The sequence below is a fragment of the Meleagris gallopavo genome, chromosome 9 (genome assembly GCF_000146605.3).
Source record: "Meleagris gallopavo isolate NT-WF06-2002-E0010 breed Aviagen turkey brand Nicholas breeding stock chromosome 9, Turkey_5.1, whole genome shotgun sequence".
In the NCBI taxonomy this organism is placed as follows: Eukaryota; Metazoa; Chordata; class Aves; order Galliformes; family Phasianidae; genus Meleagris; species Meleagris gallopavo.
In genome coordinates this window covers 16002685-16015953 of record NC_015019.2, presented here as the reverse complement: position 1 = coordinate 16015953, position 13269 = coordinate 16002685, and the positions used below count along the sequence as shown (strand labels likewise).

At 41.3% G+C, this 13269-nt stretch overlaps 1 long non-coding RNA gene across 1 annotated transcript in view; it reads left to right on the top strand.

The window, feature by feature from the left end:
• Positions 1-10112, top strand: part of LOC116216938 — a 50749-nt gene extending 40637 nt beyond the window's left edge. Inside the window, exons 2-3 of the long non-coding RNA XR_004160670.1 lie at positions 1220-1267; positions 8953-10112. This is a non-coding gene — a long non-coding RNA (uncharacterized LOC116216938). The remainder of the gene's footprint in view (positions 1-1219; positions 1268-8952) is intronic.
• The last annotated feature ends 3157 nt before the right edge of the window (positions 10113-13269 follow it).

Below are 13269 nucleotides of genomic sequence, written 5' to 3'. Positions count from 1 at the left end.
TTTTTTCCCCCCGGAGGATGTCAATGTCATCTTTTGGTCTGGTCTAGGTTAACAGCTTAAAAAAACGAGGAAGGAAAGTGAAAATGCTCTCTATATTCTGGCACTTTTCTTTCATGATTATTTTCAGAAGTGGTGATAAGTGAAATTTCTTTTGCTATTTACATTTCCTGTCCCTAATTTGTACTGCATTGCTCATGGATCTCCTTGAAATGTAAAGTTAGGCCACTTCTAGCAATGTACTTCAATTTGCATCAGGAATTACATGTCAGTCCTTCGTAGACATCTGGGATAGTGTTGAATCAGCTCGTAGTTCCTGTGAAACCTGGAGCAGTTTATCCTTAAGTATGAAGTGAAGGACAGTGTGATTCATTCAGAAGTATTGGCTAAATCAGTTTTAATTGCCAAAATTGAGCACATGATGACACAATGTTTTATTTTAAATTTTGTTTTGTTAAATTTAGCCATTTTACTCAGCAGCAGGTTCAGCAAAGATCCCAGATATATCATAAGTAGTCTGCTTTGTTTTTTGAGAAATACTTTTTTCTCCTGTTATATTGTTTGCAAGCTAATACATTCTCCCCCAGGCAGTGTTTTTGCATCTGTGTGGCAGTGACACTAAACAATCACCTTTAGACCCAGATACATGTTTTTTAGTTCATATCAATGTCAAATCAACTAGTCAGACTGGCTACACATTGTGCTGAAGTTTAATAAACCTAGGCCAGCTGTATTGTAGAATTCTGCCATTTTGCACTAAAGGGGATGTTTAAATTAAAGAGAAGGATGCGTGGTTTCAAATTAAAGCTGATGTAGTTGTGGTCGCAGCAACAACTGCATTGTCTGTGAAAAATCTCCATGATCTGTCAACTTTTCAAGCGTACTGTGCAGGCTAAATCAGCAATTAGAAACTGGACAGGGCCTTAACATTTATCATGTGGGAATGTTCTGTGTTGAGTTTGGAGAAGTTACATTCAAAGTATAGGTGATCCCATTTCCTGTCTTGTGGTCCTTGTATGAAAAACTAACTGATGTCTGATGATCAGTGAAATTGCATGGACTTTTATTGTTCCTTAGCAGTCAGGATGAGAAAGAGATTAGTCAGGAAGGGAAGTGAACAGTTATGATTTCCTTCTTGTAGAAGGCTCTATAAAAAAAAATTGTGAATCTTTCACTTTCCATAATCTTAACTTACTTCTACTGATTTTTCTTTTCTTTTTAGCATAATTAGATGTTCCATTGTCTCTGAGATGTTGCTTCCTTTTCTAAGGTAAGTTCTATACATTGCCTGTCTATCAGTGTTGACACATTCTGAAGAGCCCCAGAGGGCTCTTCATTTGGTCATGGTGGAAGGATATTTCCTCACCAGTGGTGCAGGCTTGTCTCCAGCTCCCCAGGCCTGGGTCCAACTGTTGAAGGGAGAGCAGCATGGCAACATGATTTCTTGTGAGGGTGAGGAACCAAAATTAATTACTTAGCTGATTCTTTCAATGCCTGCATACTTCTGCTCCATGATTCAAGGTAGAGCTGGCCTCTAGATACATCTGGAAGAGCTTTGGAAGTGCTAAGATCTCAAGTTGCTCTCACTTTCCCAAGGGTAACTGGAGAAGAGAAGGAAGTCTCAGGGTGAGGGAGCTTCTGTTTTCTGCCTTGGAAACAGTGGCAACTGCTTTAGCTTTTCTGATTTGGTTTCCACTGTGATAGTTAAGAATCAATTCCAGAAACTGCACTGGATTTATTTGACGAGGTGCATATCTGAAAATGAGGCATAGCCTCCTGGACGCACAACTGGTGCAATGTCTGGAAGTGACAAAAGTTGACGTCTAACTCAAGTACTTCACTTTCTACCCCAACAAAGAACCTAAGAAGGCTGCAATACCAAAGCCTCTTCCATCTAAACTATTTAGACTCAATTGGTAATCTGCTTTATCCCAGCTCATTTTCAGCTGCAGAAAATATGAGAAGAAAATGGAATGTGGTTTCCTGAAGCAGTCATTTGCTGCTGCTTCAGCAGGGCTTTGCAGAGGGAAGCTGTTGTAAAGTCTTTTCCCCTGGAGCTATGGCTCTGCATACGGGTCCACACTTGCGAGCCAAGTGATGAACTTCTGTCCTTCTATTCACATTGATGGCATGCCCTGCATTTAGGCTCCCTGATAACCTGAGGTTGTGTATAATCTAAATCCGGCTGAGAAAATTTCCTTCTCAGCTTGGCAAAGAATCAATGTGAATTTAAACTATAAAATGCACTCGCAGTGAAAGCCTGTTTCCCCATAGTTCTTGTGCTTCTGAAGCTCTTTCTGTGTGTGAATGATCTGTGAAAGCACTTTAAATACTCATGAACACATTCATTAATTTGAAATTATTCAGTGAATGACATATGTAATTACGACTCAGTGTGTGGGCTGCCTATAAAGGATTAGCTCTGAAGCAGTAGTGGGGATTCACTCGATGATGTTTGCTATTTGTGTGATACAATCAGCCCCCGTCAGTGTTGGGACAGCACTGCAGCTCTTCCTCAGTGGCTCTTGAGTTTCCAAATCACTTTCTCACTGTGGCCTGGGCTGGCTAGGGGACTGGCTGTGGCAGACCTGGCCTGTGATCAGCGAGTTGTGGCATTATATCATTACCCTGAAGCACATCTGAAGTCCCTCATTTCCTTCCTTCTTCCGATAGTGCTTTGCTATCTGTCCTACTGGGGCCATTGCAGTCTGGTTTGGAAGAGTTCCTGGGCCCTGAATCAGAGCCGCCCACGTGCTGTGCTCACCAACGTGCTGTGCTGCTCCTGAGCATCTTACTCCTCTTCAGCAATTGCTGATGAAACTCTGCATGTAACACATTCATAATCACAGTATGGAGAACGGTTCCTCAAGATGCAGGCTGCCACTTACATGATTCATCGAATTCATTTTCCCTCTCTCTCTTTCAAGACATCTTCCTGCTCTCTTTGATGAATCTAGCTCGGAGCCTATTACTTATACAGGGCACACTGTCGCTGAGCAGTTGACACCCATGTGTATCTACACTGTTGAAGTAATGCTTTCCTAATAGTTAATGGTTGCTGTTAAGATTAAATCAATCATTTTAGATCAGATGGGACAGGAACACTGAGTCTTGGGTTAATGTATAAACCAGGACAGCTTCCTTAACTCCTTTCATTTTATGTAGAGCATTAATTAATAGAAACATAGAGAATTTCAGAGATTCTGTTTGTTCTGATATTTAGCAACAGCATAAAAATAAATTTGCAGTGCCTCTTACTAAAAATTTATTGGACATCTAATTAATTAGTTAATATTATGTCTTTGCATATTATTTTTATTATCATTTTTACTTCCTAGCCGGTGGGTTTATTGAAAGTAAAAGAAAGGCAAAATCCTCAGCTTGGAAAGTGCTGTTGTGGAATGTGGTTTGAATATAGCAAGAATTGGTGGCATGAGTGAAGCTGAAGGAGATGGTATTTATGCTGGTAGTGTTACGTGGTGTTGTAGGCATGGCATATTTTGGTAATTAGTGCAGCTAATTCAGAGCTCTGTTGTTTAACAGAGTTATAATTGAAGTTGCAGTGTGTGGTACATTTATGTTTATGTTCTGTGTTTAGACAGAGGTGCACTTGTTTAGAAGCTATAAAATGCAAAATTTGTTTCTTGCTCCTCTATACTTTGCTTATCAAGGGAAATATAAACAAAATCATTTTGCAGTTTGAAATTATCTAGTCCTGAGAGGACAGTATTTGCATCTTAAGTGTGACTCGAATATCAGCTTTATTTTTTACCTCTAAATAAAATTTCATTATTTCTATACTTGTTTAATTTGTATATTATGTGTGCCCCTAGAAAATAAACCTGTTAAAAACCTGAGGTTTCCAGCTATGGAAATAGCTTTTGGTAGGGGATTTTTAGGAGTAATATTAATAATGCTCTTCATTTAGACCAGTATCTGAGTTTCTTTCATGGAAACATTTTCATAGCTTGCAAATATTTTTTGCTACTCAAGGTTTCAAAAGAGAAAGGAAATTGGAAAAACTGGGTCTTTGTGTACAGCTTGCTAAAAGAGGTGATGGATGAGCTTTGCCTTCCTCAGCAAGGTCTCCTTTGTAACTTTGCTGATAGGGGCAAGCTTTGGGTTTTCTCACATATTGCTGGTTCCAGCTGCACCTGTGAGACTTGTTCTTGAGGCACATCTGTTATTTTTGTGCTGCAGATTCTGTAGTGCTGCAGTGGCAGCATTCAAAACCTGAATTAGTCATAGGTGTCGTTCTCTAGTGACCAGGAGAAGCAGAGTGCAAGCAGAGGTCTATTGAAAAGACTGTGAGGGTTGCATATTCAGAGGTGCTTTCTGGTGAGGCTGCATGTCTGCACTTTGCTAATGACGAATTGCTGTGGAACAACTACTGTTTCTCTTCAATTTTGAACAGGCATTCTTTATTAATGCTGTGCAAATGCTCTGTTCTTCCCAACATGGGGAATGGGAAGTCATGTGGAGACCATCACATGCTAAGGTTGTTAAACGTTCTCTCTGAAAGAATAAAAACTGGATGATCTATAATACAAATTAGTAAATTCTGCAGGAGGATCAATTGTCCTTGGAAAAGCAAAGCTCTTTCTCTTACTGTTTCTATGAATATTTATAGTCATGGGCAATGATGTTGCCACAAAGATACTGCAAATTTATATTGAGTCTTTCTGAAAGTTGAAAAATCAACATTAGAATCTTAAAATGGAGACAATATTGGACACATTCCCTTGTTCATTGCTCATTTGTACTGACATTGATTTTAGCTGGCAAACGATGCTAACATAAAAAGAAGCAAAAGGCCGTTCATATTTGCACAATCTAAATGAGGATTAGGCCCTGATGATTCATTAAGTGCTGCTACAAATATGCTTTATAGGTGTTACTGTTCTTGCCTTCATCTGAGATGTTTCAGTTTCTTGGGAGCTGTTTAGGATTTCTTTCAGGTTTGTAGTGTGTAGGAAAATTGTTTTTACAATGAAAATCCTGAAAGTGATAGCTGGTATCCTTTGGAAGTAGCTGGTGTTAGAACTGATCCCCAGATACAGAGAATCTTTCCATGGCGATAGTGAGTTAATGCTTGTTTTTAGCATATCACATTGAGTGCTTTCTCATGAGATGCTTGGCCACCATCAGTGCCACCCAAGCATTTTGGACCCAGTTTTGTCGTGTTGGATTCATCCTGCCCCCAGGTTTGCTGAATGAGCCTGGAGCACAGCCCATTGCCTGGGGGAGCTGCCAGGTTCTCTCTGGCATGGCAGGCATCTCTGGGCTGGAGGGATGGGGCCAGAGCACATGGTGCTTCCTTAACACCTGGCTGCTGATCAGCTGCAGTTTGACACTGGGACTGGTCTGTTTTCCCTAAACTGGAGAAACGTATAGGTTGTGCCTTGTGGAGGAGGAGGCCTCTTTAGCTACAGAAGCCCCTTAAAGCTGGCCAGAAGTTGCTGCCCTAAGGAAGTGGAGGAATTAAATAGTCACTGACATGCCAAATAACACACACACAAAAAAAAAGAACTTGGATTCTACCCTCAAATATGAACACTGCCAATCCAAATGGAAGCTTCCATATAGGTTGCCCTGCTTTTGTCCCAGATCTCTTGCCTGTTATTTTTTAATTCTAAACAAAATATAAGGGGGTAAGAGTTTAAATGGCAACCAAAGATTAACTCGCCTCACAGTCCCACTTTCCAAATTTGGGAAGCCTAAGTGGTAGAAAGTGTTATTAGCAAATTTTGATCCCAAACTGTATTATTTGTACATTTCTGTAACACTCAGTGGCCTTGATATGGAGTCATGTTAAAGTCCACGATAATTCCTTGCAGTTCTGATCCCAGATCCTAAAACAGACGACACTGTATATTTTAAATGGTGCTTCCATACTCTTTTAGAAAATTACATACTAAAAGTGCAACTGCACAGTGAGAGAATGAGGGAAGCAAAAAGGGAAAAAGTGGGCTCCTTCCTTTCTGAAAAGAGAGAGCAGGTCTGAACACAGAAATGTTTGGCAGTGTACACCTACAGAATGAAACTGCTGGTGGCAGCTCAGGGCTTCTTAGCAACTCAGCTGCCTGAATAGGCAACAAAGTGACTTCTTCTCTTTTCTAAGCTGTAAGTCTAAGCTTAGAAATAATACTAAGATTTCTGTCAGTCCCTCTGTCTTGTTTGAAGCGGGCAGAGAGGAAACATGGCACTGCACTTCTGCATGGCATCGTTCTTTTGGCACAGCTATTGAAGTGTGCCTAAAGTAGAAATAAAGCTACGGAAGCAGAAAACAAAGGGTGGAGGCTGCAAAGTACCATCCTATAAAAATCATAGGAGCAGAAAAGCTGGAGGGAGAAAAAGAAGCTTCTTGATAGACTCTGAAAGTGCTCTTTGGTTTAGTTAGGAACCTGTGAAGAGGCAAAGGATTGTGAGGAAGAACCCTTTCAGCAGGGGGAAGGCTGCTGGTCATGTAGAAGAATCTTCCAGACTATCCAACTCAGCCCACAGCAGGAAGGTTGGAACTGGGTGAACTTCAAGGTCTCCTTCCAACCCATTCTATAATTCTTTGGTTCTATGATATAAGAAGACCTTGAGATATTAAGTCTTGGTTTTAAGATACTAATAAATTATCAAATTGTAATAAATAATGATAATGATAAAATGAACTGAGCATTCTTGCTGGCTCTTGTGACCTCTAAAGTATGTCTGAAATTTTAAATATATATTTTTACACAATAATACTTAAACTTTAATGCAAATTTATTCCCCTAGACTGTTTCACTGTAATATCTCAGCTGATTGATTATCAGTTCAAATTTACACATTATACAGGTCTTTTTTTTTCCCTGGTGAAACTGAAGCTGGAAGTCACATCACAACTTGCTGTTCTCCATGAAGGTACTTTAAAAGATGGTCTCTGAGCAGAGACTGTACATAAATCTCACAATTTATTACATTCATTAGTATCTAGATAAAGGTTATTAGACAATCAATCAGGGCCATGTCTCATTACCCTTTAGTACTTGGGATGTTTTTGAGGTTTTCATTATGGAGTCAAGTTATTTTCTTTCCTGCTGCTGAGCAAATAACTCCTCCAAGTGGATATTGTCTAAACTGGAGTATTGGAACATTAAGACGAGACCACATGAAAAATCCTAATGACTCAGGCAGTATATTTGTCTTCCTGAACAAACACAGAGGAGATGTTCTTTCCAAATGGAGAATTGGATGAGTCAGTTAAAGGGCAGATAATATGCAAAGTCTGTGGGAGAGAATATGATGTGGCATATAGAGATAGTAGCTAGCAGCATAGTTTTGGCTGTGAAGACAGATCAGGATATGAGTGTCTCTGGTGTGATCTTTTGTCTCACTTTTAGCTTTTGCAAGAGCACCAGGTAGGTACTGCCAGGCTGTTTCTGCAGTAGACCATAGGAGAGTGATTCTGTTCATATCAGCAGTCACAGGACTGGTGGGAACGTTCTTCGCCCAGTGGAGCTGCATTCATGTATGCTGATAGGGAATTAACTTCTGGATGCTTAGCTGCTGCTCCAGCCCTTTTCATTTTTCAACCTGGGGCTAGGAAACTTGTGTCAACTGCTTTTCTCAAAGCATTTCAGCATTTAGGCTCTGTTTATCTGGACTCCTCAAGTACAGAGGCAAGAAAAATCACCAAGATTTAAAACTAATAATTGAATTTATATAAATGTCAGTGGTATTTCTAGCCGAGCTATGGGGAAATAGGTTTGGGAGGTTCCGATATATATTGGGCCCAGTTTACTCTGCTGTCCCCTATTACTGATGATAGTTGTATCCATGCTAATGTTCAAGATAGATGTTCACAAGATCTCTTTTCTATCCTCTGTATGTACGTACTGTGCACAGGGATGACTAATGACTGCATGAGCTTTGTGACATTTATAGCCTAGTGTGGAACTAGATTGCTAATAGGTTTATGTCTTAGCTCCAATTTACTGATCTTTTGCCAAAAGTCTCACTGAAACTCTGACTGTTTTGCATTGGTCCTGGTTTTTCAAACTGTGATTTTAAACTGCAGGTAACACATTCCTGTCCTGCTGAAGGTGCTTCTAGTTTTAGAACAGAATAGAATAATAGAGTTGGAAGGGAATTTTTCTGATAATCTAGTCCAACTGCCTGACCGTTTCAGGGTTAACCAAAAATTAAAACATATTTATGAAGGCATTATCAAAATGCCTCTTGAACACTGGCAGCTTGGGGCAATCATCTTCGCCTTGCAAGGAAGCCTGTGCCAATGCTTGAAGACCCTCATGGCAAAAAATTTCCAATCGTTCAGTCTGAACCTCCTCTGGTGCAGTTTTGTGCCTTTTCCATGCATCCTGCTTTTAATTCCCAGGAGCAGAGCTCGGCAGCTCCCTTTCCATTTTCCACCTCAGGAAGCTGCAGAGCGATGAGGTCACCTCAGAGCCTCCTTTTCTCCAGACCAGACAACCCAAATATCCTCAGCTTCTCCTCACAGGACATGCCTTCCAGCCCTTGTACCAGTTTTGGTGCCTCTTCTGGAAGCTTTTAGGGACCTTATCATCCATTTTATACAACGGAGCCCAAAACTACACGCACTATGGAAGGTGAGGCTACATCACTGGGAAAGAGATCACACTCTTGTGGGAAAATCTTGCTGGCTATGCTGGGTTTACTGCACCCCAAAATGTGATTTGCTGCCAGGCATGCTGCTGGCTCACACTGAGCCTACTGTCAGCAGCACTCCCAGTTCCCTTGCTGCTGAGCTGCTCCTCAGCCACTCATCACCCATCTGTACCTGGGTCTGGCATTGCTCCATCCCAGGCACAGCACCTGACATTTGCCTTTGTTGAATTTCATGCTGTTGCTCATTGTCCAATTTTAAATTGTGATTCTGTAAGTGTAAATCTTGTTGTGAAGCTCGTCTGTTTTCATTGTGCATCTCAGTCTCTCTCCCCTCAGGGCTGATGAGACGGCAAGAGGAAAAGAAGCTCCTTGCTCTCGCTGCTGCACCCGGTGCTGTGCCATGGCGAGTGCTGTTGTCTGCTGCGCTGTGGGAGCTGGGGAGAGCAGCTCTACTTCTGAATGGAGCAATTCAAGCTGCATGGCAATTTGTCAGGAGTTGTGAATCTTGTCCAAGCAATGATGCTCTGTCACTCTTTTTTTTCCCCATGTGAAAGCTGTGGTTTGCTGTCAGACAAAGCAAGTGTGATAGGAGGGTAATTGCCTAACACTCTTCAGGAGAGATTGGGAGAGCAGAAAAGTGTGTGACTGATTATTATTGTATGATCCATTTTGTGTAACAGAGGCACAAAGTTATAATCAGACAGATCTCCACCATGGAGCTGGTCAATGTGATTTTGAACAAAGCAAGGATTGACTAAAATTGCTGACTTTTGTGTTTTATTATGACTTTAGTGAATTTTGATATAAATGCCACTTGAAGACAAAGTCATTCAAATTTGCACAGCTGATGGGATTATTCAAGAAAAGAACATAAAATTACCAAGATACACTGTGTTCTAAAGGCTGATGAGTTAGGACTTACATTTGTAAGTAATCCTACAGTAGATCATAAATGTGTGATTTTTAGTTTCTTTCCAAAAGCTGTTTCTGTTGAAATACATTGATACATCTATTCAGAGCTGAATCAGGAAACTTGCTCTTTGGTATTGCTCTGTGTCCTCAGAGTAACTGGGAAATGAACTTCCATATGCTCTTTTAGCTGGGATATGCTCAGTTTGCCATTGTGTCAAAGGACTTGCTGTAAATTAAATTAGAAGTTGCTTGACTGCTTATCAAGTTTTTTGCCTCATCACTAGTAGAACAGCATGCCAAAATGACTGAAAGTTAATATCATGCTCTCTGACATCAGTCCTAGTGTTGTATCACTCACAGAATGAATTTTCATTGTCAGTAAAACTTAGAAAACATTTACATATATCAAACTCACAATTCTGGAACCCTGTAATGTCCTTTCAGTATATGACATGGATCCCAGAAGCAAAGTGACAGCTATATATCTATCTACTAGATTGTTCATTATAAGCTGAAGACAGGGGCATAATATCATTGCACATTTTCTTCTGTGAATGCCTGTACAGAGAGAAATAAAGATGGAAAACGGGAAACTATTGCTCACGGTTTTGCTTTGGTGGCAACATCCAATATAAGTTTCAAATATTTTCAGAGATGCATGGTTTTCCATTTTCCTAGGTTCCTTCCCTCCACTTCTTCCTGCAGGGCCAGTCCTTTGCATGAATCACAAAAGCTAATGAGATGCTGGCAGGGTGCTCCTTAGGAACCCCATCCATGTGTCTGCTCAGTGTGGTGGGCCTTCCTGAAGGTTTTGGTTACCTGCACTGCTGCCTCAGAGCAGCACCTCATGTCAGCAGTCTGGAAAAGCAGACTGCTTTGAAAAGCAGTGGATAACAGGAGCAGTGAAAGAAAAAAACAGCCAGCATGAGTGTCTGAGGGCTGTGAGGGAAGAAGGGTGAAATCTCCGGTCCTATGCACAATGCATGCCTGCATGTGTTGGTCACAGCATCACCGTTGACCAACAGATAGCATCTGTTTCATCTTCATTGAAGCAAAATAAACAAAGTAGCATGCTGAGCAGTCCTAAGAAAACATAGTGCTCTCCTTATCTGCAATCCCCATATCCTGTAGGGAAAAGAAATTACTAAGCATGTCCCTAGTGCTTTGTACCAATACTGCTGTGTTATCCTTTGGGACATCCCCAGTGATTTATGAAGGGTTTCTTAGACATGATCTCACCAGCTTCCACTGCATCATCAGTAGCAGGAGCAGCTGATACTGGGGATGGGCTCTGGTGTGGTGAATCCACACATGAACAAAGCGGAGGAGAACAGACAGGGCAGATGCTAATCCATTCCAAGGTTAGGTAGTTACAGTCCCACAAGCCTGCTTGTAGGCTTTCCAACATTCTTATCATTACTTTCAGTGCTGGAAAGCCAAGAGCTACTCCTTCAGCTTATAGAGGTTGTCATACCTTGTGTGATCATGCATCCTACAGAGAATTTCAAATGAAGAAATGAGAGGAGCCCAGGTTTTACTGAGGTAGTATGCTATTGAGGATTTTAAAGGGAAGGAGTAGCAAACCACGCTTCTTAATGACATGTTTCTGTTAGTGTTGCAATGCATCCATCTCATTTTTTTGGGGATAAGTTTTTGCTGCTGTGGGTGAGTGCCTGGGATCTGCATGAACCTCAAAGTTCATCTGGAGCTGGATGCAGCGTTGGCACCACAGTGCTGGCACACTGCTCTGGCACCCAGGTTCTGCAATGCTCCCAATCTTTTGGCTGTATTCTTCATACTGGCTGTGCAAAACAATGATGTCCAGGGGATGCTACTGCACTCCACCGCCACCCTGCTTGTATAGCTGTTGCAATTGAGGAAAGACGCTTTCATTTGCTCCCAGCACAGGCATAGCCAAGGTGGAGGTATGTTACTCCTCTTCATACTGTCTGCCTTGCAATTTTGTTTCAAGCTAACTTCCATTTTTTTAAGCGCTGTTCTGTGTTGTTACGTGGGATTGTGTCCCATGCCATCAGGTACAGTCACATTTGGCACATTCCTTGGAGCATAACAGTAAAAGAACAGAATGAGGAGTGTGGAGATTTGCACCGCCTGGCACAGGATGGAACAGGACACCTAGAGGAGGGTTTTATTTTATTTTGTTTTTGGTTGTGTGTGTGTGTGTGTAAAAGTACGCAGTTTAGCATTTCCTAGAATCATAGAAAAGCCTAGGTTGAGAAGAACCACAAAGATCATCTAGTTTCAATCCCCCTGCTATCTGCAGGGTTGCCAACCACTAGGCAAGGCTGCCCAGAGCCACATCCAGCCTGATGTTAAAGTCTCATGACTGAATTCAGGCCTTTGTACTCATGACACCTATACCCATTAGCAGCAGGCAAATGCAGATTCATTTGGTCTTGAGGCACTAGCAATGATGGAATGGAGATGGGAAAGAGAGAGGAAAGCTCTCTTTGGAGAACAGCTGCATTTTCTGCATTTTCCGGTGTATATTTTCACATTTCAGCTTTTGATTACATTTCAGTATTCAGCAGTAATTCTATAAATCCACGTGTTTGCCATTTGCAGCAGCAGTGGTGGCTGGCATCAATGAAGTTTAGAGAAGTAGGTTTTCGTGTATTGCTTAATTGGGCCATACCAATTAAATGCTTGGCACTTTGTCATTACAAGAAGTCGTCATAAAAATAGAAATATAAAGCAACTACATTTTGACACATTACTTTTTTTACTCTCTTAAAAGCATTTGCATGTAAAAATTGAAAATAAAACTATTTACATTCACAGAAGTAAAAATTATGTGTAAAGATCTGGTGTATGGGCAGCAGAGTGCATCCCACAGCACTGCAGATGGAGGCTGCTGCTGCAGGCTGAGTCATGATGTGCTCAGGATTTGTCTCAGGCTGATGTCAATTAATTGATAAATTCCACATATTCATTTTTTACGGCTGATGCTCTATGAAACCAATAAAACATCCACAAGGATGTCTTCAGCTGGAAGTCTGTTTTCATTGTGAGTGCACTGTTGGAATCAGAATGTATTTCCCTCTTTATTTAAGATAGATCTCTTATTATAAAACGCTGTCAGAGAAATAGAATTGCCACCCACTGAAACCAACATCAGTCATGGACAAGTGGGAATATAAGTGGATTTAAAGCCACAGATAAGAGATTTACTCTATTTGCTACATTCAGGCATCGTTGTGGGTCTTCAGGCTGGGATATGGCTCTATCTTGGCAGAACAGGTTACCTGGTTAATACCACCCTTCAGCTTTGGACAGTAGGCAAATGTATACATGCTTGTTGATATGGTGAACCCTGAAGTTTATTGCGTCCCTTTCAGGAATGAACTGATTTAAAGGTCTGATCCCTCCCCGAAGAGAGAAAGTAGAGACCTGAGGGTGGCAGCTGCCTTGCTGCCTTCAGAGCTCTCATGAGCATTGTGTTCTTTTATCCCATTTTACAGAGATGTTGACTCCTTAGAGGAGTACTTTTGCTGCAGTACACATATGCAAACTTCACCTTAGATTTCCTTGTTAGCTGCTAGCTGCAGTTCTGGCAGGTATGTTTTATTGCCTCCGATGTGAAGAATACCGCCTGCAGCTGTGGGGGCAAAGGGCCAAACAAAAAGACTATGTGTGACAAACCTCCAGCAAATGATCTGTTCCACAGCTTCATTTTGCAGGCTGCCTCCTGATCCTGGGTTGGGTCCCAAAACATAGCTA